Source organism: Trachurus japonicus, chromosome 21, assembly GCF_045865225.1.
Source record: "Trachurus japonicus isolate A0001 chromosome 21, Traja_1.0".
Classification (NCBI taxonomy): Eukaryota; Metazoa; Chordata; class Actinopteri; order Carangiformes; family Carangidae; genus Trachurus; species Trachurus japonicus.
Window position 1 is genome coordinate 547,500 of NC_140927.1, and position 23,478 is coordinate 570,977.

General features: G+C 41.8%; 1 protein-coding gene and 1 long non-coding RNA gene across 3 annotated transcripts in view; one reads left to right on the top strand and one right to left on the bottom strand.

Moving 5' to 3' along the window:
* Positions 1-23,478, bottom strand: part of tfpia (tissue factor pathway inhibitor a) — a 57,182-nt gene that overhangs the window by 24,734 nt on the left and 8,970 nt on the right. The gene's annotated exons all lie outside the window — the stretch shown is intronic.
* On the top strand, positions 918-5,660 carry LOC146964518 (uncharacterized). The gene is made up of 5 exons (XR_015034621.1): positions 918-1,112; positions 2,780-2,834; positions 3,249-3,333; positions 3,597-3,687; positions 5,534-5,660. It is a non-coding gene; the product is annotated as an uncharacterized LOC146964518 (long non-coding RNA).

Here is a 23,478-nt window from a genome sequence, read left to right on the forward strand (position 1 = left end):
CTTACAGCCGAGTATTGACCCGCCGCTTCACTCGGACTGTTTACTTTACTTGGCGGCTCTGACTACAGCTGCTGCTGCTGTCAGAGCATGGGCAGGAGGCTGCGCACGGGCACGGCTTCCACGATGGTGCGTTCAGGTTGCCTCGGAAAATGAAATGATTGATTTAACCACGGAATTTACCGATGTAGAAGGCTAGAAGAGATGCATCGCAAATTCAACCATAAATTATGTCCGATGTACCCTGAATCTACCGGTGCAGTCACATCGCACACGTTTATATCGGACCACCGATATGAATCGGTGAATCTCCACATCCCTAACCCAAATATATTTTAAAGAGCCTTCAAAAAGTTATATTTCCATAATATGTCCCTTTAAAGCAGAAGTAAGCGATCCGGTTGTTTTGGCTAACTTCCTGTCAGCCGATGGAGTTAGCAGTCCCCGCCCTCGTCCCTACGTCACCACATTCACGCGCATCCCGTGGCTGCACACACAGAGAGGACTGCCCCTTTATGCCGTTCTCTCTCCTCTTTGGATAAAGGTTGTAGGATACAAGGAAAGCTTTCTCCTCGGCTTACAGCAGAGCAGATGACTGGCAGACCTGTGTTTCAGACCAAACACTCTATAAAATTGATTGCCGTCGGAAGATATAACTATTTAAGACTTATATTAACACAAAAATTCCGCTTACTTCTGCTTCAAACAATCTGCCCTATTGTGAGAGTGCATGTTTGATAGCTAAGAGTACAGTGAATATTGTGTCGGACAGAGACCGAGGTCACACTATCCGTAACTGTCGAGATCAGATACTGTTGTGAACAGTTAACTCTGTGCAGACATCCCACACAGCAGGAGACTCCGACGCGGATCCGCATTCAAGTCACCAAACCCGCGTGACTGTCACATTCGTTTGGGCGCCGCCTAGAGGATCAGCCCCGCCTCCAGGCAGAGCCGTTATTCTACCGTCAAACAGCGGATCCCGAACGGACCCGTGTCGGACGTGTGGACACGGACGCGCCTTTACTGTAACGGTCGAACACAGTAGTCCACACCGAGCCGAGACTAGAGGAGTCATCTTTCTTTGCTGGGACACGGTTGTGCTGAAGCCTCTAGTAAGTTTATTGATTTATTGATGTATTGCGACATTCACAGTAACGTTAAACATTGGCCTTTGTGTTTTTAATCGTCATGTATATTAATGCTTGTAATGACGTTGTTTGATATTAGCACTGTTAGAACTTTTGTAGTTTTGTGCAACAGGCTAGGTTAGCTTCTAGCTGAGATGTGATGATGCACGTCTGTAGCTATTTTGTTTTAAAATGGGATAGCAATTTCGGGAGAATATGTTGTGGTTGTGTGACTAAAAAAAACACACATTGTTATTTGGTAACGTTATGGTTATCTGTTTTAATGTATCGCAGCTGTTATGCTGTGTAACGTTAGCCTATGCTAGCGGTAACTTATGTAACTTAGCTGCTATTTCTCCGACCTCGACCTCCCATTTCCTCGATTTAAGTAGGCTATGCCCGGTGTTCCGACTCCCAGTAATTACGAGTCGCCCTCTTCATACACATTACGGTGTTTTTTTTTTAAATAATTATTTTCTTTTCTTTAAAACTAACTAGCCGTTAGCGGCTAGTTAGCCGGCTAGTTAGCCGCTAACGGCTAGTTAGCCGCTCGGCTTTTATTTAAAAAATAAAAAACACCGTAATGTTTATGAAGAGGGCAACCAACTCCAACGTTACGGAGTTTAGAATGACTTTTTTAAAGCTTCAGTTGGTAACAATTATTCAGTCATATTTGCTGGAATTGTCACTATATTCTGATGGTCAGACATTAAATGAGTAATTTAGGACAAAATCCAACTCCTCTGGCTCCACCTACAGCCTGTAATCGTATTTGCCAAAATCCACCGCGCCCGACGATTCTCCACCAGTCAGGTAGAGGGAGCAGGAGGAGCAGCCAATCGCCGCTCCTACACGTCGTGCTATGGATACGGTACATCTTTTTTTTTTTTTTTTTTTTCTCTGTGGGTGCGTTCATGGCTACTTTGTGTGTGTCTGTGTGTGTGTGGGGCGCTTGGCAGAGGTTCATAAAGGGACCTGACGGAGTATTGTCTTGAAATTTCCGACCAAGTCGCGGAGTTTACTTTCACTTTCGTCAACTTACCAACTGGAGCTTTAAGCCTCTCTTTGCTCCTCATGTCGTAATTCTCCGTGACTTTTCGCTAGCCGAGCGGCTAACGGCGCTGTTGTACTGTATATCAGCACGGGTGTGATTCGGTCGTAGGCACGAGGCCGCACACCCGTGCTGATATACAGTACAACAGCACTCCCTCTGCCTTTATTCATCCCACGAAGGGGAAATTCACAAGTTACAGCAGCAGTACAAACACACTCACACATGCCATGCACACTGGCAATATTAATGTTTAAGCTTGTCAGTGCTTTATGATGATTAATATATGCTGAGAAACAAGATAAAATTGTAAATCAAGCAGGAAAGACCAATAATTTGTGTTTAATGAATCAAATATAATCAGATATTGTTTTGGTCATAAATAGGCTATGTTTAATTCGCTGGGGAGGAGGGGCGGGCACACAGCTTTTCTTTTTTTTTAAACTTTTTTTTTAAAATAGTGAGGGCTGTCATTTTTGCTAAGCTTAAGTCAACTAAAGTTAGCTATTTTGTGTCTTCTATGTCCTGCCTTGAGTTTATGTTGTCTACACACCCACATACTTGACTTTTTTTCAACATTTTTTCTATTTTTACTGTGCAGATAATCCTCCAGCTATGCCAATATTTGACATGTCTCTGGGTGCTGCTGTGTAGTGGTGAGTATTAGCCTACTATTCAATTGCTTTTGTTGGTTTTCGGGATGCACATTTTGAATTTTTTTTCTGACTGATGATAACCAACGCTTGTTAACCGATATGATTACAATGCTCTCGGGGGCGATCACTTTTTCTCTTTTGCGCAGCTCTGTTGTAACAGGTGATGCAGATCGATGTCCCTGTAGGCTACATTTGTTGTCTGACCTTCTTTTATGATATTAATGATATTATTCCTTTTTTAATATTGTGAGTAAAGATAATTACTGCAAGTCCTATTGCCTTTAAGATTCTAATGTTCATTTTTTTTGTTGAAACTATTTTGGAGAGATATGTCTAATAATCAGTCTTCATTACAACACAAAATAATATGGCACCACAAACTAAACCAATTTCCATTTGTCTTTCTTTCTCTAGTGAATGTGGCAGTGTAAAGGGTGTTCAGTTGCTGTGCAATATTTGACATGTCTCAGGGTGCTGTGTCAAAGGCTCTGCAGTAGTGGTGAGTATTACTAAATTAGTTGTTGTTTTCTGAGTTTATTGTTTTTTTTTCATTTATGTATATTATTTTTAAACAATTACTCAGTAATGAAAAAGAAATAGGGGGCATCATTGCACCAATGGATGAAGTAAATATATTCTCTGGGTTGGGGGTGTAACAACTGATTGTCTTCAAGACAAAAAATGCCTTTTACCAGGACAAATGAGAATTTTCACAGACATGAACTCAAACAACACAACTTCTCCTCTGCTTTTCTGCCGTAGGATGATGACGTGGATCTGGGAAGAGAATGCGTCCTAAAGACCCTCTGCGTTTACCTGAATGAGGACCCGGAGAATCTATTGAGAGTATGTGGTAAGTATTACTTAGGTTTAGTATGTTGAGATGTTATCTTTCGTATTTTATATAAACTTTAAAACATCTACTCATTGTAATTACTTTACAGTCAGCTAAGTTGTAGGATAATATGGTAGTGCTCTTAATATCAAAGTGTGTGTTTATTTTTCATTAAAGGGATAGTTCGGGTCTTTTGATATCTATCTATACCCTTGTTTTAGCACAGAGCTAAAGGGAGAGCTTTATGAACCTGATGTGATGCTGAACCTCATCAGATGGAGTTCCATAGACTGTAGGAAAGAGGTTAGAGCAGAGAAGAGTGATCGTTGCAGCGCAGTCCATGGTGGAAGATCAGACCAACAAATATACAGACAGACAGCGTGCATCACCTCCAAGGATGGTGCTGCTGGAAAAAAAAAAAGAAGAGCACTCCTCTGCAGCCAGCTGACGTGTAGCTCACCTGCAGCTGTCAGAGGATCCTCGCTCTTTCTTTAGCCTGGCGTTTGGATGCACTTTGTTCAACATGTGAAGATCTAACCACCATCTGACCACCGGTCAGCTGAGCCAGCTAACAGAGTGGACGTGGCTGGTGTGTAGGCTCGCTATTTTATAACGGCAAGAAAAAATAATCGTCCTGATAGTGTGTACATTTGTCGGGCTGATCTTCCATCACGGACTGCGCTGCATTACTGATCATCACCCGGTCACCCTGTCTGTCACAGCTGCAGCTGTGGTCTAACTTCAGCTTGTTGCTTCCCTGTCCCTCCTCTCTGTGTCTGCCCGTTCTAACTCCATCTGACGAGGTTCAGCATCACATCAGGTTCATAAAGCTCTCCCCTTGGCTCTGTGCTAAAACAAGGGATGGCTTCATCACTTGTGTCATAATCAGATTACGTGAACTATCCGAGCAATAAACTCCATGAAACAGCTGATGGAAATGCGCACAGCCGTCTAGAGGCGGCAGCGCGCAGTGATACGGAGGGAGAGAAAATAGCAGCAAGCGATTGTGAGGTCAGACTTTTTTGTGGACAACGGTTTTGTGATGCAAATGTATCACTCTTTTGAACGCATATTGTTTTGAGAAGTAAAACGCTTTATTTTCGTGACCCCAGCCAACTAACCGGACTACATTCGTCAGCACCGCAAACTCTCAAAGTGTGAAAGAGAGAATTAAACATAGCCTATTTATTATCAGTTACTATGACCAAAACAATATTTGATTCGTTAAACATAAATTGGTCTTCCCTGTAGGATTTGTTTTATTTACAATCTTATTTCTCAGCATATAGGCCTATTAATTATCATGACAACATAAAGCACTGACGAATAAGCCTAAACATTGATACAGGACTCTGTAACACAACTCATCACACATTCATGCTCTCCCTGTGTGATCATCTGAGAAGCAGACAGTCTGAGGTTGAAGTTTAGGTGACACTGTGACAGGTCTCTGTACGTCTTGACCACATGTCGGCTGTTCAGCTGTAGTAGAGGAGAACTCAGCTGTTTTCAGCTCCACCGCACGTAGCGTTTTTTTGTTGTTTTTTTTAGGAGCTCCGGTATATTGCGGCTTTATGCGGGAGGACACGCGATAAACTACAGCTGATCCAATGTATTTATCTGAGCTTGGTCACCGTGAGAGGCGCTTTGAGCTGCGTTCATATTAAGTTACACCTGACGCAGGACAGGGCATTTTGACAGGTCTGCGCTCACATCAGCTGTGTTTATTTACCCTCACCCTGTCACATAAGCGATCAGCTGTTTTTTTTGTTTTTTTTAACGTTTGATGTCTTTTTTTTCTTTTTGCTCGAAATTAAACATGGTATGACCTTGACTCCCTATATATCTGTCTGTTTGATTACAGGTGCTGTAAGAAAAAATACAGTGACAGGTCAGCCACAGATGACGAGGTGACCAAACACGCCATCCACCTTGCGGCAGATTGTGCAGCGAGGAGACGTGTCCCGCCTCCATCCACGCGAGAACCCCAGTAGCATGTACTTTAAAAGAATAAACAATATTTGTATTGAACTTCTTGTCGTTCACCAGTTATTCATTTTCTGATATTTTAGCTTCACATTTCATTGAAGTTGTAGCCTCATTTTGTACAGTTAATTGATGTCTTGACTTCAACCTTTTCTGTATATTGACAATAGTGTTGGGTTAAAAATGCAAGGCAATGCAGATTTAAGCTTGGTGTAGAAGTCTAGGCTAGGCATAGTTATAGTTTTAGTTTAAGCTATTTTATGGAGATTTTGAAAATGATGAACGGGTCCAAAACGGACCCGGGCCAGAGGTTTTTTTTGCGTCCGTTTCGGATCCGCGGCGGATTTGCGTGTCCCGAACGGACCCGGGCCAGAGGTATTTTATAAGTCCGTTGCGGGTCCCAAACGGATCCGGGCCAGAGGGTTATTATGAGTCTGTTGCGGATCCGCGGCGGATTTGCGGGCCCTGAACGGACCCGCCGCGGAGGTATGATTTAAATCGCGGATGCGGACCGGATGCAGCGCGGATCCAGGACGGGTCCGCGATCCGCCTTCGTTGCGGATCCGTCACAGAGAGCAAGTGGACTCCGATACGGGTCCGTTTCGCGGGTCCGTTCCGGAAGCCGCGCTACATCCGCGGCGGGTCCGCGGCGGACTCCTTTTGCTATGTGGGATACTTCCTCATGTTCATTATCATTCATGAGGACTGGGTCTGTCAGAGCCAGGAAAGAGGTGACATGAAACCCTCTGAGCTCTGCTAACCACTGTTGTCAATGTTAATTCACTATCTCAGTGTGCTGCTGGGAAATGGCTGTCTCTGGCCCTCATCCCTGCTGTTTTTAGGTCAGGTCTCTGTTATGTCTGGCTGTAGCCACGCAGTTACTTCAAAAACCCACTGAGAAGACGGGGGACGTCTGTCCAAAGCCATTTGCAGATGGTCAGAGCTTAAGTGACAGTATATGTCTTTCTGCCATGTACATGCTAATATTTAATAACCCCAGTGGTGCTGTCTTTTTTCAAACTCAAAGTCTTTGTTACTTTTATAGCCAGATCATGTCCAGTGTTGTGTGTGAATCATATTTTCATGGAAGGGCCAAGATCAGGATAGTCATAATGTTATTTGTGTGAATGGATACTGTATTGCATACACATCAGGCTATAACTGTTAACAGATTATAATACTACATATCCATCAACCCTAACCACCTCGTGAAATTCACATGTGTAAAATTCTGCATATGGGAAGCATCTTATTTGCACATGAGAAACATGTGATTTTGGCCCAATTTTATGTGAATTCCCAAGTGAACCCATTTCCCACATGTGGAAAAACATGTTACCACGTGGAAAATGGGTTTACATGTGATTTGCATAAAATTGGGCCAAAATCACGTGTTTTCCATGTGCAAATTTTTTCACATGTGAATGTTCATGTGTTTTTTTCTGTAAGGGATAATACTACATATCACAGCTGTAGATTTGACACAGCTATATACATGACTGCTGTGTAACTTGACTGTTATCAGCCACCACTTCCACCGTACAGTTTCTGGAGCTAATGCCGTCTGGCTGATATATCTGTCTGTCTGTGTTTTTTTAAATTTTTTATCTCAAACAGCATTGAAAACAAACATTAAATTCCCTTTCCAGTTAGGTACAAAGTTCCATCAAAACACAGCCTGTAATGGGAACCACCCTGCCCTGTCCTATCAGCACAGCAGTCAGCAAACAGTCCCTCTGCCAGACAAGGTAATGAGGGCAGCAGCTCAGCACTACACCCCGCCCTCCTCCTTCAACCCATCCAATTCTAATTTATAACCAGGGATTGGGGGACACAAATCAAATAATCCCAATCTCCTTCCCTCCATTCGACCTGAACCATTGCTACAGCGTGTGGGAGTTGGTGTGAGGGCAGTGGAGGCTTCCCTGCAGAGCTTTGTGGTGTTTTTTTTTTTAGATTTCTATTTACATTCTTCTTGTTGTGGCTGATAAGCAGAATCAGTCTGGGTCATCTAGCAGGGGAGAAATTAAGACATCAACACTGGTGATGTGTGTTTCTGTCAGGTACCCGGTCCCCTTTGGCCATTTAAAACACCTCACAGCAGCAGACAGTATTTCACCCCCTTTGTCAATAAACCATCATTAACATGTGGTGTTTTAACCATTTGTAATCTGAGTAAGTGATGCTGGTGGAGAGCCTTTTCTGTCTTTTTTTTTTTTACTCTGGCCTGTGTACATTTTCATGATATTCATTATGTATTATTATTATTATTACAAATAAAAGTCTACTGAAGAAAATATGACAAGAATTGTATTTGCAGAAATAAGGTGAAATAGTTTTCAACAAGTGCTACCCCAGTCTGTTGAAAAACAAAAGCAGCAGGATCAAAACTCTCGTTATCCATTTATTTAATATTTGAGAACAGTATTACTTGATGCTGTTAGGTCTGGCTAACCGAGAATCCAATACCAAATTTTCTTTCAATATCAATTTCATTCAAGTGGCAAACTCTGAGGCTAAAATTGAAAATGCCAACTCATTTACAACACATTTCATCACTGAGGCTTTGCCAAGTCTTTGTATACAGTTGATGAACTTAACAAAGAGAAAATTACAGTACATGACAGTATGAAACTTAAATAGTTATACACTATATTACCAAAAGTATTCGCTCACCCATTCAAATGATCAGAATCAGGTGTCCTAATCACTTGGCCTGGCCCCAGGTGTATAAATTCAAGCACTCAGGCATGCAGACTGTGAAACAAGACATTTGTGAAAGAATGGGCTGCTCTCAGGAGCTCAGTGAATTCCAGCGTGGAACTGTCATAGGATGCCACTTGTGCAACAAATCCAGTCGTGAAATTTCCTCGCTCCTAAATATTCCACAGTCAACTGTCAGCTCTATTATAACAAAATGGAAGCGTTTGGGAACAACAGCAACTCAGCCACGAAGTGGTAGGCCACGTAAAGTGACGGAGAGGGGTCAGCGGATGCTGAAGCGCATAGTGCAAAGAGGTCGCCGACTTTCTGCACAGTCAATTGCTACAGAGCTACAAACTTCATGTGACCTTCAGATTAGCCCAAGTACAGTACGCAGAGAGCTTCATGGAATGGGTTTCCATGGCCGAGCAGCTGCAGCCAAGCCACACATCACCAAGTGCAATGCAAGGCGTCGGATGCAATGGTGTAAAGCACGCCGCCACTGGCCTCTAGAGCAGTGGAGACGCGTTCTCTGGAGTGATGAATCACGCTTTTCCATCTGGCAATCTGATGGACGAGTCTGGGTTTGGAGGTTGCCAGGAGAACGGTACATTTCAGATTGCATTGTGCCGACTGTGAAATTTGGTGGAGGAGGAATTATGGTATGGGGTTGTTTTTCAGGAGCTGGGCTTGGCCCCTTAGTTCCAGTGAAAGGAACTTTGAATGCTTCAGGATACCAAAACATTTTGGACAATTCCATGCTCCCAACCTTGTGGGAACAGTTTGGAGCGGGCCCCTTCCTCTTCCAACATGACTGTGCACCAGTGCACAAAGCAAGGTCCATAAAGACGTGGATGACAGAGTCTGGTGTGGATGAACTTGACTGGCCTGCACAGAGTCCTGACCTGAACCCGATAGAACACCTTTGGGATGAATTAGAGCGGAGACTGAGAGCCAGGCCTTCTCGACCAACATCAGTGTGTGACCTCACCAATGCGCTTTTGGAAGAATGGTCAAGAATTCCTATAAACACTCTCCTCAACCTTGTGGACAGTCTTCCCAGAAGAGTTGAAGCTGTAATAGCTGCAAAAGGTGGACCGACATCATATTGAATTCTATGAGTTAGGAATGGGATGGCACTTCAGTTCATAGAATGAGTAAAGGCAGGTGAGCGAATACTTTTGGTAATATAGTGTATCTTCCGACAGCAATCACTTATATAGCGTGTTTGGTCTGAAACACGGGTCTGTCAGTCACTCTACTCTGCTGTAAGCCGAGGAGAAAACTTTCCTTGTTTCCTACAACCTTTATCCAATGAGGAGAGAGAACGGCATAAAGGGGCGGTCCTCTCTGTGTGTGCAGCCAAGGGATGCGCGTGAATGTGGTGACGTAGGGACGAGGGCGGGGACTGCTAACTCCATCGGCTGACAAGAAGTTAGCCAAAGCGACCGGATCACTTACTTCTGCTTCACAATTATTGTAAATAAACAGCCAATCACAAGCATTTTTAATCCTTGGTCCAAGCATGCTGCATGATTTGACTCACTGACATGTGCAATAGGTTGACTGGCAACCATTAATGGTCTGTAGTATGAATGTGGGTCTGTGTGCATTGTCCATCTCTGTAGGCCTGGACTTGACTGGCAACCTGTCGCGGGTGTACCCCACCCTGGCCCTACGTCAGCTGGTATGGCTCCAGCCCTTCCCCCTGTGACCCTGCATGGATAAGCAGTATGGCGATGGATGGATTATTTGAAAAAAAAGAATAAACTCATCCTTCCTATTTTCTTTTTTTTTTTTTTTGGACAAAACGCAGACTGTCTGGGCCCTGGTACTTAGTTCCACTATTCCCCTCACTGCTACATGTCTGCTCATTATTGAGCCTTACTAAAAAAAACAAAAAACAAACTGAAATAATGACGAGTTGAGAATGTTTGCTCTGTCTTTGTCACTGGATGCTTCAAGCTACCATGGCTGCAACAGAACTATTCCTTCTGGGGAAGAAGAAGAAAACACAGAGACGTGGTGCAGACTGGTCTTTGTGAGAGACAGTCTCCTCCAAATAACAATGTTCAATAAGACGGAACTTGGCCGCCCAAGGAGAAGGGAGGAAAACTGGATCTTCCTATTGATTTCTGCTGCTCTTGTCTGAGACAGACCAAAGTACAATAAGCAGTGTGTTCTTCAATCACTCATGTCCAATATCCACACAGAGCTATTGTGGGGCAGGCCAAAAGAAACAGAGCAGAAGACAATGTTGAGAAGCAAATTAAAACATTTTCTCTGCAAGGAAACCAGCAAAACTCCTTGGAGAAGAGAGACATGAAGAGAAAGAAAAACACATGTTTCCACACAGCCAGATGTATTTAAATAAAGTTGCCCCACAGTGCATCAACAACTCTGGACAGTCACAAGCTCACATGTATTTGGGTAATTGATAGCCTAGCACATGCTGATCAGGTGCTGCACCTTGTGTGTCCCACAGTGGGACACTTTGGATTTGTAAAAGTCAACACTTTCTCCAGGATTTTCATATTAAAAGTCTTACACCCATGCCTTTGTAGGGAGGTTTTCACTGCCAAAAAACACCTTAGTGTTGAATGTTGTAATGGAGGCATCAACATCAATTGGGATTTTATGACTGGAGATAATTTGAGAAGAAATATCAGATACATTTCTGTTAAAATTATGGAATTAGTGCTGATGTAATAAATTATACTAAATTTAAGCTTTTGAAGTAGAATATTAAAGTACTTGTTTATGTGATTGGGGTTCATTTCTTCCTGCTGGCTATGAAAAAATGGCCATTATTTGATCAGAATTTACCACAGTTGCTTCAGTGATTACACATTAAAACAACAGGAATGAACAACATAAGCCATTATTTAGCTTTACTGCTTTGGTTTGTTTCTAAGATTCTTGCAGGCAAACTTTCTACATGAGGGCTTTAGGAAGCACTTATGTGTTGAGCAGTACAAGTATATATTTTTGTTCAAACAAATAATTAATTCATTATACACCATGAGTTTGCAGTTTGCACTGGAAATTAATTATTGAAGAGAGGGGGGTTTGCACCCCATTTGCATCAGGCTCTTAATGCAAACAACCTTTATGACAAATCCACAAATCCAACTCAAAGCTCCAGATCAGTCACAAGGAATCCTCCACAGTGTTTAACAGATACCAAGTAAATATACTATGACTCACACAATGCATTAACAAAACCCCTGGAAGCCACCCAACGAATGAGCCAGTTCCTTGAAATATCATGCTGAATAAGGAAACAGATTTTAGACACGTCAGATTTCCACTGGCATCTGTTCAACAACGGGCTCAGCTTGACCAAGATTTTTTACACACAATCTCTCTCTCTCTCTCACACACACACACACTTGGATAAAGATCTGAGTTGCTCAACATGTGCACTACGCCAAACACCTCTGTAATTCCCAATATGGGCAGGTTGAGCTGCTTGGAGGCCCAGTCCCAGCTTGTGTAGTGTACCAGAGGATTATCCTGTACCTTCATTTCTGGGTCCTCTAGCGAAGAGGGCTTAAACACCAATTGTGCAGCTGCCACAGAGAAGCCCTTTATTGATAAGTAAGTAGAAGACAAAAAGATGGCGCGGTTGTGACCCATTTGGAGTCAGACACACAGCAGGGCTCCCAGTGGTTTTGTTATCTAATGTATCTATAAAGATATCTGCTGCCAAATTGAGTAGCCTACTTTGTATCATTTAAGTGCAAAACAACACTTTAGGATCTAAGTATAATTCAAAGATGCTTCCCTGCAGAGCTAAACAACTTATTGTGTCTGATTATGTACTAATGCAAAGCAGCATAATTACAGCAATTAAAAATAATGGTGGGACGGAAGTCATGGTGTTTGAATGGCTTGGAGGGGGCTTTTATTTTCTTTCATGAAAGATAAAAAGTTGAAATAAAACGTAATTCCTTAATCAAAAGACAAATGAGGAAGTCCAGTACAGAATTACATCAATATATCAATATATGACTGCAGGTATTTGAACTGGTGATGAAGGAGAAACATCAGGAGAGGAGGAAACAACGAGCAGCAGCCCCCTCCTCTGTACCAGCCTCCACATCAGGCCTAACAGCTGGAGAGACTGCCTCTCCAGAGAGGACGCAGCCATAACCAAAACTGATATGATCCATCTTCAGCCCTGATGAACAGACGCCCGAGATGTCATGAAATCCGATACTTTGGTACAAGGTCGGTGCCAAAATTCTGAAAATTCAGCAAGCATCGGTGCAGCAACAGGTCTGTCACAACCAAGACTGATGTATGGACATGTTTTGTATGTGACAGTCTTCTCTACATACACTGCCCTCTCTGCTCTCCTGTCATCAGCTGTGTAGCATCACCCATCATGTCTCTCCTCCATCCTGTCCACCCAATCACAGCAAACTGTGAAACCCGTTCTCTCTCCCCTGCTGTCAGCTGTCGTTTCAGACAGAGTGCTGCAAACCTCCTCCAGCACCTTCACCGTCAGCTTCACACCACTGCCCTGCTCATGCCCTTATAAGCCTTTTTCAGGCATCTCGTTCATTTCCTGACCTCCACCAGTGTATAGACCCGGGGAGGGGGAATTTTCACATTCTAGTTCTGTACACATAATAAAGCTTTGTTCATATTGAGTCTTTTCCAGCAGAAATAATGAACTAGATGACCAAAAGCCACAACGAAACCAGTGTTTCAGTGTATTTCAAATGAAAGGAGAAAACACCTCAAACTTATCTGAGCAGCTCAAACACAAACAACTGGATCTATATACACAGAATTAATAAATATATAATATATATTAATATAAGGACGTTGTGTCACTGTGGCGGTTTTCAAAAAAAACAACCAAATACAGATCAAGACTCTGAAAGGTTGAGCAAAGAAATGACTTGACGGGGAACATAAAGAACATGCAGGAGCACACAGGCAACATGGAGCAGGGACCCAGATAAACTAGCAATGGACAACTAGAAAATGCATTTCCTGAAGGAAATACATCTGAATGCTGAAAGCAGCTAGCATTCACGCTTATGAGAAAACACTGAGGTAATAGTAGTAGTAGTAGTAGTAGAAACAAGACATAGGTAAGGCGATCAACATAGGTGAGACGCATGAGGTAATCACAGGAGGAAGACAAGACATGGGACTTAAGACTTAAACTTGTTCCATAAAACAGGAATAAGAGACACACTAATACTAGGGTGTAATAAAGTATTCTCTATCTATTACTTTGTCCCATAGGGCCAGGTATAGGTTTGGATAACTTTTTTTCCTCTTTATCAATGAAATCATCATTTAAAAACATCATTTTATATTTACTTGGGCTATCTTTGTCAAATATTAAAATGTGTTTGATGATCTTAAACATTTAAGTGCGACAAATATACATAAAGATTATGAAATCTGTAAGGGGCAAATACTTTTTCAAGGCACTGTAAAATGTTGTGGCAAAGTTCCATTCCACCACATTGGCCTAACATTTACAAAGCTAGGTTGTTAGTGAATTAATATTTTCACACTATCAGTCTGTCACTTTGTTATTATAGAACAGGGCTGCTTGAGCACTGGCTATAAGAAGGTGTGTTCATGTGTGTGTGTGGACACACTGGGTGAAGCAGCCTCTTTTTCTCAGTGTTGTTAGTCAGCGGAATTATGTCAGGGCTGTTCAGCTATGACGTCACTGATATCGTAAAAAAAAAAAAACATCTGATGTGAACAGTACTTTAAGATAAACTAAGGTGAACTCATTTATCACTGCATGGATATCAATAGTCAAGTTAGTCACTACAGCTGGAACATTCATTTCTTTAGTGAGTCACTCGGCTAAATGGTTAATGAAGCAAAGAGTACAAATTCCATTAAATAAGATCAATGGAAGATTGCAACACTTGGCCAAAAGGAATATGCGTGTGCTTTGTTGAAGAAAGCAACAGGGTGCATCCACAGTGCCAGTGTAGATAGGCCCACAATGCACTGCAAGAAAGGCTGTCAGTGCTTATCAAAGCCAAGCCCTGATGCCAGTGGACAAAAGGCTGAGGGTGAATCACTGCCTGTCTCTAAGTTTTACAGCTAAACTCAACGCAAATGAGGCCACGCTCCATATACGTGTCTGTGCATCTGACATGACAAGTATTTTATTTGTCTTTTTATAGGTTTCAAGGTAAACTTTATATATTTTCAAGAGTTTTAACAAGCTCCAGGTACATAAGGGTACTGGCCTTAGGAAGACAACTTCTCTTTTTCAAGAAAAAGCAGTGCTGCACTTCATCTGAGTGTACATTTTCAATTTCAATAGAACAAGTTCAAATCTCTTGTAGCCTACGGGTACTTGTCCAAAATGAGCCTATAACCAAAGAGTGCTGCATTATGCATTATTTATAGCCTTAATGTTACTATGGGTGAATAGTTTCAATATGTTCAGCTATACTGCTGCATCAAAACTACAGCTTATCAGCAGCAAAAGTGTGCAGCAAGTTTCTGATGGTTGATGTCATATGTTTGGCAACTTTTTAACACAGAGACAATATTTCCCAGCAAACATTAACTGGACATTTTATCTGTCCACCAACCGAGTCCTGAAGAGAAATGATCATGGCCACATCACTTGGTATTCTCGGATGAGTTATGCAAGGACAATGTTTGTCCCTGCTTCTCAAACAATACAGGAGCCAGCCCACTGGTGGCCCACTGGCTAAAACCAGCCCTGCAGATTACTTTGATACTATTCTATTATGTGTTAAAGGAGACATATTATGCTCCTTTTCCACAAATTAAAATAGTTCCCAGGTGTCTTAAAGACATGTCTGTGACATGCTTTGGTCAAAATCCCCCAAGGATCAAACATCACAGCACTTTTCATCCTCTCAAAACAGCCCTGTTCAGAACGGCTGGTTTCAGAGCCTGTCCCTTTAAATGCAAATGAGCCACTGCTTGCCCCGCCCCTTCTACTGGTATCAGTACTCACAGGTAGGGGTGGAATGATGCAAATTCTAAAACTAATGCCACCATTTATTGAATGACAGCTGAGAGAACAGCTCGTAAAGCCACATGGATTTCAACCTCGGGAGCGTGAAAATTACAGATATTGTATGTGAATTGCCACATTTTGAGGGCCAGAAGCCAAGCCAAACACCCAAATATTAAGATTCTTCAAAAAGTGATATTTCCCCAATATGTCCCCTTTAAAATAGCCTAAATCATTATTTGAACAGCAACACTTAAGGAATTACATCCTCTTTAGATTATTTTCCTTTTGATGTGACATGCACTGGCAAGTCTTACAGTAAGTAGGCCTACCCATGGGGGAAATATGTTCATGTGAGGTCATTTATCTCTACATGTCAGATAGACTAGTGAACTGTCCCCACATGACATTTATTTCAAGCTATTATTAGCTAAAACATTTCAAAAAGATGAATAAACAGCATGTCTAAATTTGATATAATATTTTATGGGATTAAAATGTCAAATTGTAGGATCGTCATCAAATGATCATTTTGAGAAAGTCAACATTCTCAAACAAGTCAACAAAGAAAGCTGTAACTGATGTGTGTCTCTAAATAGGTTGAAATTAAAGGAGTCCAGGTCTCATTTTACAGGGCTTAAATTGAGTGTGACAATAATGTGCATGATCTAAGGCTCCTGACAGGAAAACAAGTAGTGGGGCAGATCAATAATAGCAAATCTGAGAAAGAGTGTGTGGGGGGGCAACTGGGAAGAAACAGTAAGAGTAACAGTGATTCCCACAGATCACCTCAGATGCAGCTCATTAAAGCAATAGACTCTGGCCTCAGTGCAGCTCCGGTGAAATGACCTCATCCCTGCGGCAATCCTTCAGACAGTGAGAGTGTACTTCCTATGGCACTGCATGCTGGGAGATCAAAGAGGGCTTGGAGCACGTTCCAAAGCACTTTCTCCATCAGATCAAAAGGAGTCCCACTAAAACACGGACACGTTTGCGCCTCCAGTAGGGATCTGTTGCCGTTTCTGCAAACAATAAAAGCTCTCAGAGCCCTCATTGTGTGGTTGTGAAACATCCTGGGGGCTATACCCTACAGCCTGAGAGAGTAGAGAACCTACTCGTGTTTGATCAGCAACAGGCCTTGTCCTGTACAGATCGGTACATTATACATGACACAGACTGGTGGAGAAACAGGCACAATCTTATTAAAAGGATCATAATACAGTATATCTTGTACCACATAGCCAACAAAAAACCCATATGCATTGCTTTCTTGGTGTGCTTCCTCCTTTGCTCTAACAAGAAACACTGCAGGGAAACCTTCTTAATTATCTAAAAGGCTTGTGAGAGCCATGCATTTTTAATCAGAGCCTGTGTGTTGGTATGGCAGGTGGCGAGGGAGGAGGGATGCAACGAGCAAGTTAATTGTCATTCCACAACTCGAAAGCTTTTGTCGACCCATTTGTCCGTGCCAGGACAGATTAAACATTCATCTCTGCTTGCCTTTTCCACCCACAACCACTGAGGTGTTTTTTTTTAACCTATTATTTGTGATGCTCTTTCAGACAGATGAAGATACAACTGTCTGTCTTTCTGCTTTTTTTTTTTTTCATGGCCTCAATTCCTTCCCCCCGTCCGTCCAGCAAGTGCAACTATTCTCAGACGTCAGCTCAGCGGTGGAAGCTTCCACTCCTCCCGCCCTCCCCATTATCTCTTCATGCTGATATCTAAGTTGAGCTCCAACCTGTTTCCCCTATAGGTCTTGATAACAAAACAATAGTGGGAACCAGAAATCCGTCTCGCACCGGTGATTTCCGCCAAATCCGCGCTCTGACATTTGCAAAAGTACGAGCACCGCCGAACCGAGCAATCCCGCTCAATGCCAATTAGAGTCTGTCTCGACTGGTTCTGAGCCAATCAATTGGACAAAGTGTGTTTCCCCGTGCTGCACTCTGATGGGCATGTGAATGTGAGCACACAGGTCGGTGACAGGAGATCCTCAAACCACTCAGGACTTTGCGACCCATCAAGCGTGCAGATGTGGGATAAAAAAAAACAGTCGTCTGGCCTTTTTTTTGGTTTTGTTTTGTTTTAAATTGTCAGGAAGTGGCACATTTCTCAGTCCAGGAGGAGCATAATTATGGCAAATGGCCATGTGGACATATGATGTGTAGACACCGAGTGAACTTGCCATAAGCTGCACGGGCCTGTAGGGGAGACGGTGCAACGGCAGCCATCTGCCAAATGGAGGAAGTACAAAACAAGTGAATTATTCATCACACCTCTCACAATAACAACCAAATGAATCACAACTATGGAGGTGTTCAAACCAGTTACAGAAAATGTTCAAACATGAAAAAAGACGAAATCAAAGGCTTCCACTACAAAGAGCACTAGCATGTTATAGTGTGATTAGATGGTGTGTTTGAAGTGAAATACGGGCTCCAGCCAACTTTAATTAAGACAATCCTTATATTAGCATGAAATCCTACTACATCATCACGTCTACAAGTCTAATCTCTGCAGACAATGGACAGTAACAAATGGTGAACACTGTATAAGGCTTGAGGCTTGAATTTTACTGATTAGAAATAATATAATGTAGTTTCAATGCTAGAAATTGTCTCCTGTGTCTTTTTGTTCTAAATAGCAGGGGATTTTTGGGATTCAGAATAATTAATGACATATTTAGCAATATAGGCCAGTTAAGTTCTCTTATCACACATAAGCCAGGCCTATTTTTAATGACTAAAAGTAGTGCAAAAGTAGTAGAGGAGGAAAAAGAACAGAGAAATACTTCCACAGTTAGATCCAGTCCCTGGCCAGCTGGGCTACATTGAACAGGGATAGAATATTTAACAACTATTTTAAACACAAGCAATATATTCTGTGACAGTTTCGGTAATGTTTAAGTCACTCCATTATTTCCTGCGCTAAATTGCGGCAGTAAAAAAGACAAGAATATGACCTGGCATCTGGCCTATCCCATCATTTGTCTAACACATTTTCTCAAATCTGGAGGATCTGCCAAGCCTGCACTTGTTCCACCCCCATGTATCATTTTACTGTTGTGGCATGAGGAGCTTCCAGATTGGTCATGCCCACATTGACTCCCTCCAAAAGATCAGGGTTCAGATGCAGCCATGGGGACATGCTGGGCTTTTTGGCCAAGACTTGTGTGTCTGTGTAAACCAGGCAGGGAAGAGCACAACGGAAAATAATTTGTCATATAGCAACAAGTCACATCTCACACCTGCTGTGTAGGCAAATTAACAAATGTGTTTACAAAAATATAATACAGTATATTCCTAAAACTATCCTTAAAACATGTCAATATGGAATGGTTTTCCTGCTCATTCTCCAGTTACTGCTAGTCAGATTGTCAAAGTGTGTCTTCTGCCGAGCCAGCAGTGTTTTTAAAACAGAGGGAAGACGACTGGCTACTTTTTCACGTTTCATGTTTAAAACCTCATGTATGTTGCAATATTTTTATTTATGCAAATTTGTCATGGTTTCCTTTTTTCTGAGTTGTGAAAAAACAAAACTTGCTTGTTTTTCTCCATTACAGAATATTTAATGTAAATTAAATGACCTGCTACTCGGGCCATTGGAGCAAGTCAGCTGGTGAACTCTGAGTAAAACATGACATGACTGTCTTTAAAGGCAAAACATTACCTCTGTTAAATGCTAGTCTGATTCTGACGTTTTGTCATTGTCGGAGGAAACATGTAATGACTGTCATTTAATTGTAGATGAGCTCCAATTAGAATAAGCCAATTTGGGGGCATACAACATTTACCAGTTACCAAGACGATAAATAAGTTTATGTAACTACTGTATATACTATATAGACATGCATCTGCGCTAATACACAGATCCATTCCCAATCCATTTGCAAACATTTGCATTCTTGCCATTGAAAACATAATGCACCACCCCCGAGGTCACATTATCTGGCCATTATAATGCAGCTTGACTATGTAAGTGTACTGAAACTCAGGAGCACATAATGTTTTGCCAGAAGGCGAAATACTGTTCATAAAGCACCTGGATGATGGGTGGCTGAGCTGTGTCCCTGACCCTTCTGATGACAATGTTATGCAACGTGTTGATACAATACTGCATGCATTTCTGTTTAACATCTTTAGTATCCATAATCTGCCAGTCACGACAGCAAATGTAATAGACACACAGTGTTACTCCACAGATCAGTTGTTTGGGTGAGACGGAGCGAGCGAGGTACAGATGTGTAGGAATACAATAGTTCAACAGTTGGGAAATGTTGTTTTAAAGGCAGATTCTGTGTGCATGGGTTTTTGCGGATGTCTCAGTTCAGAGCAACACATCACTCTGCTTTTGTGCTGGTGCTCCCAGCTGCTTGCCCTAACTGGGAATGTGCCAATATCAAATCTACTGCAGCTAATCCACCTACAACTGATAACACTGTCAAATCCCTTTAAGATCTAGACATCTGATGAGCAAAATCCGATTAATCTGATTAAGATATGGAAAGAAAATGTAAAATACGTGTCTCAAAAAAATGTGTCTCGACACTAGAATTTTTTGTAAATAACTTTGTTTACACAGAAACTACAGGTAATGTGCTGTTTGCCAAGCAGGAAATTAAATTTGCTCAGAATATTAGAAAAGGGCAACATTATAGCAAGTCAATAAGTCCTTCAGAAACACAATAGCACCACTAGGTTTCTGAACAACAGTCCCTGAGAGCATTGAGCACATTATAATAACCTGCACAACACAGCAGTCCCAAACTCAAATTATTCATCTTCACTATTCTACCAACAATGAAGCAGCAGGGTTTGAATCATCATCCACCTCCACCGCCCAAGAAGGAACAAAAAACAAAACTGGTGTTAAACATTCAAATATTTTATGTAACTATCAAGTCCTGGAAAAAAAAAAAAAAAAAAGTTATATGATTCAAGACTTGTCCAAACGGATCATAATCACATTTTAACTACTTTTGATATCATGTGAATCTTATTGTAATTAATTAGTTTTAAACTCATCTTATGAATTGTTCTGAAAAAAAAACATTATCTTTTTACCCTCATCACAGAATTGTAGTTTTTATTGCCAACTATGAACTCACTGTGGTTGGAGACCTATAGCAGACTACTATGGCTATGACTCTTGTGCATCCGTGTGTATTTATTCTGCTTACCACCTGCTGGAGAAGAACCTCCGTATGGCTTTCTCTCAACCCCTCAATATCCTCCACATGAAATTTGTCCAAGCACTGACGTATGTGGCCCCATCAGCCCCCACCGTCCCCTAAGTGAAGAGATCTATCCAAAAGCCGCAATGTAATTTGAACACTGGAAGCCGTCATTTGTCAAACCCTGAATGGACCTTAAAGACTGTAAAGAGTGCAGCCATGAATGTTTGTGACTCAGACTCCTCTGGTTTGATGGGGATCTGATTACGCAGCTGAATCAATGGGACAGACAGAAAGCGAGAGCAAGAGGCTCATTCCCCGTCTGTGCAAATGTCATTCTCAACCGATTGTACTGTAGATGCACTCCAGATTAGATGAGAGGATCGATGCGGCGGCCCTATTCTGCAGAGCGGGTTATCATTTAGACAGTACAAATGAGAAAAAAAGGGGAATGCTTCTTTTATTGGCAATAGGTGAGTGTCACAGAGACTGAAAGTTTAGTCTGAAAGCACGTTTTCTTTCTCTGTGAAGGATGAACCCTGCTGCTGCTGGGATCATATCCGATTCCACATTGAGGTTCATCTGAGTTCACACTTTTTTTTTGTTCCAGCACCATCTACGTCTGTCCTGTCTGACATGGCCACTGTGATCCTGTCATTATTGCAGATTTATCAATTGTTGATTTACTCTTTAAACAATGAGTGTGTGTTCAGACATAAACGGATTTTAGAGACGGCGCAATGGCAAACAAAGTCAAAGGAAAGACACGATTGGATTAGAAACGGGGTTCACCAAAGTCATTGGGATTCATCCTCTGGTAATTGTACCGGCCTGTGTAAATCTGTCCTGTTGATGTCCAGATATTTCACAAGATCTGTGAGACTTTTAAGAGCGTCCTGCTTTTGGTGCTGTGGGCCAGGTCAGGACACTTTTGGGAAAACCACACCTCATTTTCAAATATGATGACATCATAATGAGTTATAATGACCAAACAGTCTGACATGTCTTAGCTTCCTCTCTTGTTTTGCAATACAAATTCATTCATAGAGTTTGAGAATGAGATATCACTCGATTGAACTGCTGCTTTCCTATTTCTCTTTAATGGTGCATTATTCAGGTTGAGGTGAGGCGCTACAATTATCATAGAACAGAGCATTACAATGTACAATTTTAACTCAAAGCATGAAAAGACTCAATAACCTCTATTACACAGTAGGGGATCTAAGAAAGTGAGTATTCAAAGTATTACTTTTCATATTAACTATTCAGCTTCCTTGGAAACCTCACCCTACTGTTATTATTTCTAAATCTGGGTCACAAAGAGGTTAAACCCGCAAGAAGGTTTCAAAGTTTTATTGCGCAAGGCGAGTCATCGGCCAGTTGCCCCATTTCCATCTAAAAATGCTGGGAAACTGACAAAGAAACAGCCTGCTGGCATGATCATTTTTTTTTATGTTTTTGTTTTTGTTTTTTCACAAGGTTGTCAGGCTAATCTGTTCAAAGGTCTTGTGCTCTGATGAAAGCAAGATAGCTGAAAACATGGTGTACCGAACAAGAGCTGTGCCATGTGCGCTGGACCTTCACTGAACCCAACACTGCTCTGCACCAAGTTAGTAGTTTTGGGACTGAAAGTTAAGAAAGACAGATCTGAATACATCATCCATCGACATGCAGCTATAACGCAGCAGAAGTAAGAAGTAAGTCTCTTCAGCTAAAAAGATGATATTACTGTAATTCAGCCTAATTTTGTCATTTTGTGCACTCAATCCGGTGAGCTTTTTGCAAAAGCTCAATTTCAATGATTGTTGACATCTAGCAGTCAAAAACAAGACATGCAGCATCCACTCCCACCTTGTCTAGGCTGGCTCAGAGTGAAGACCAATCATCTCTTGTTCACTGAGTCCCACTTTAGCAAGTCCAGACTGAGTCCACCTCTCTCTCTTTTCTTCCCTAAACCTTTTGTACACTCTGGTCTCATCGGTAGCTGTGGTTGAGTGAAAAGCTTTCAATTAGTCTGCACACCGTCTTGTGAGGGGAGACAGGTTTGAGGTTTTTTTTCTACTATATAATTTCAGGAAAAAAAGAGGGAAATATATACTGAATTCATTAGTAACTCAATGCTATTATATCAAAGTTCTAGGTATTCAGCATTTTCCCTCCAATCAATCTACATTCAATAACATGATTTTCACACTATTTCAGGAAGAGAGAGAGAGAGAGAGAAAGAGAAAAGCTGGACTTATCCTCAGACATACTAAGCATGAAGGGTCATTGGTCATGGATGTGACCAGTAACCCAGAGGTCATTGGGAAATCCTCATATATTATTATTAAACTGCATCTAACAGGCCCTGTTCATCGCCTGCAATACCTACAACATCTAGTGCACGTCTGTCCGTCCTGGGTGAGGGATCCCTCCTCTGTTGCTCACCCTGAGGTTTCTCCAATTTTTCCCTGTTACAGTAAAAGGGTTTTTCTGGAGTTTTTCCTCAGTTGATGTGAGGGTCTAAGGGCAGAGGAGGTTGTTATGATGGCGTGTAAAGCCCTTTGAGATAAACTGTTTTTAAAAACGGGCTTTACAAATAAAATTGCCTTGGCTTGCCTACCGGGGGGCAACCGCCATTCCGACATCCCACCAGTCCGACAAAGGCCTCTAATCATCTAAATGGCAACACTTAATTTTCTATGAAATGTTCCATCATTCTGACAATTCTTGCCTCCTATAGTCAGAATGACTGTATTTTTTTCTTTTTTTTTAAAAAACATCCTGCCTTTCCGACAATTCCTTTAATAGTGTATTTTTTCCCCCAAAGATTTTGCACTGGTTGGGCTTAGGCAATGATGAAAGGACTTCGTTAAGTTTAGTAAAAAAGACCAGGTATGCTAGGCAGGATAGATAGATAGAGAGAGTCCAGAAGTAGAGAGTCCAGATAAGTAGGAAGTCGTCACCTGAGTAA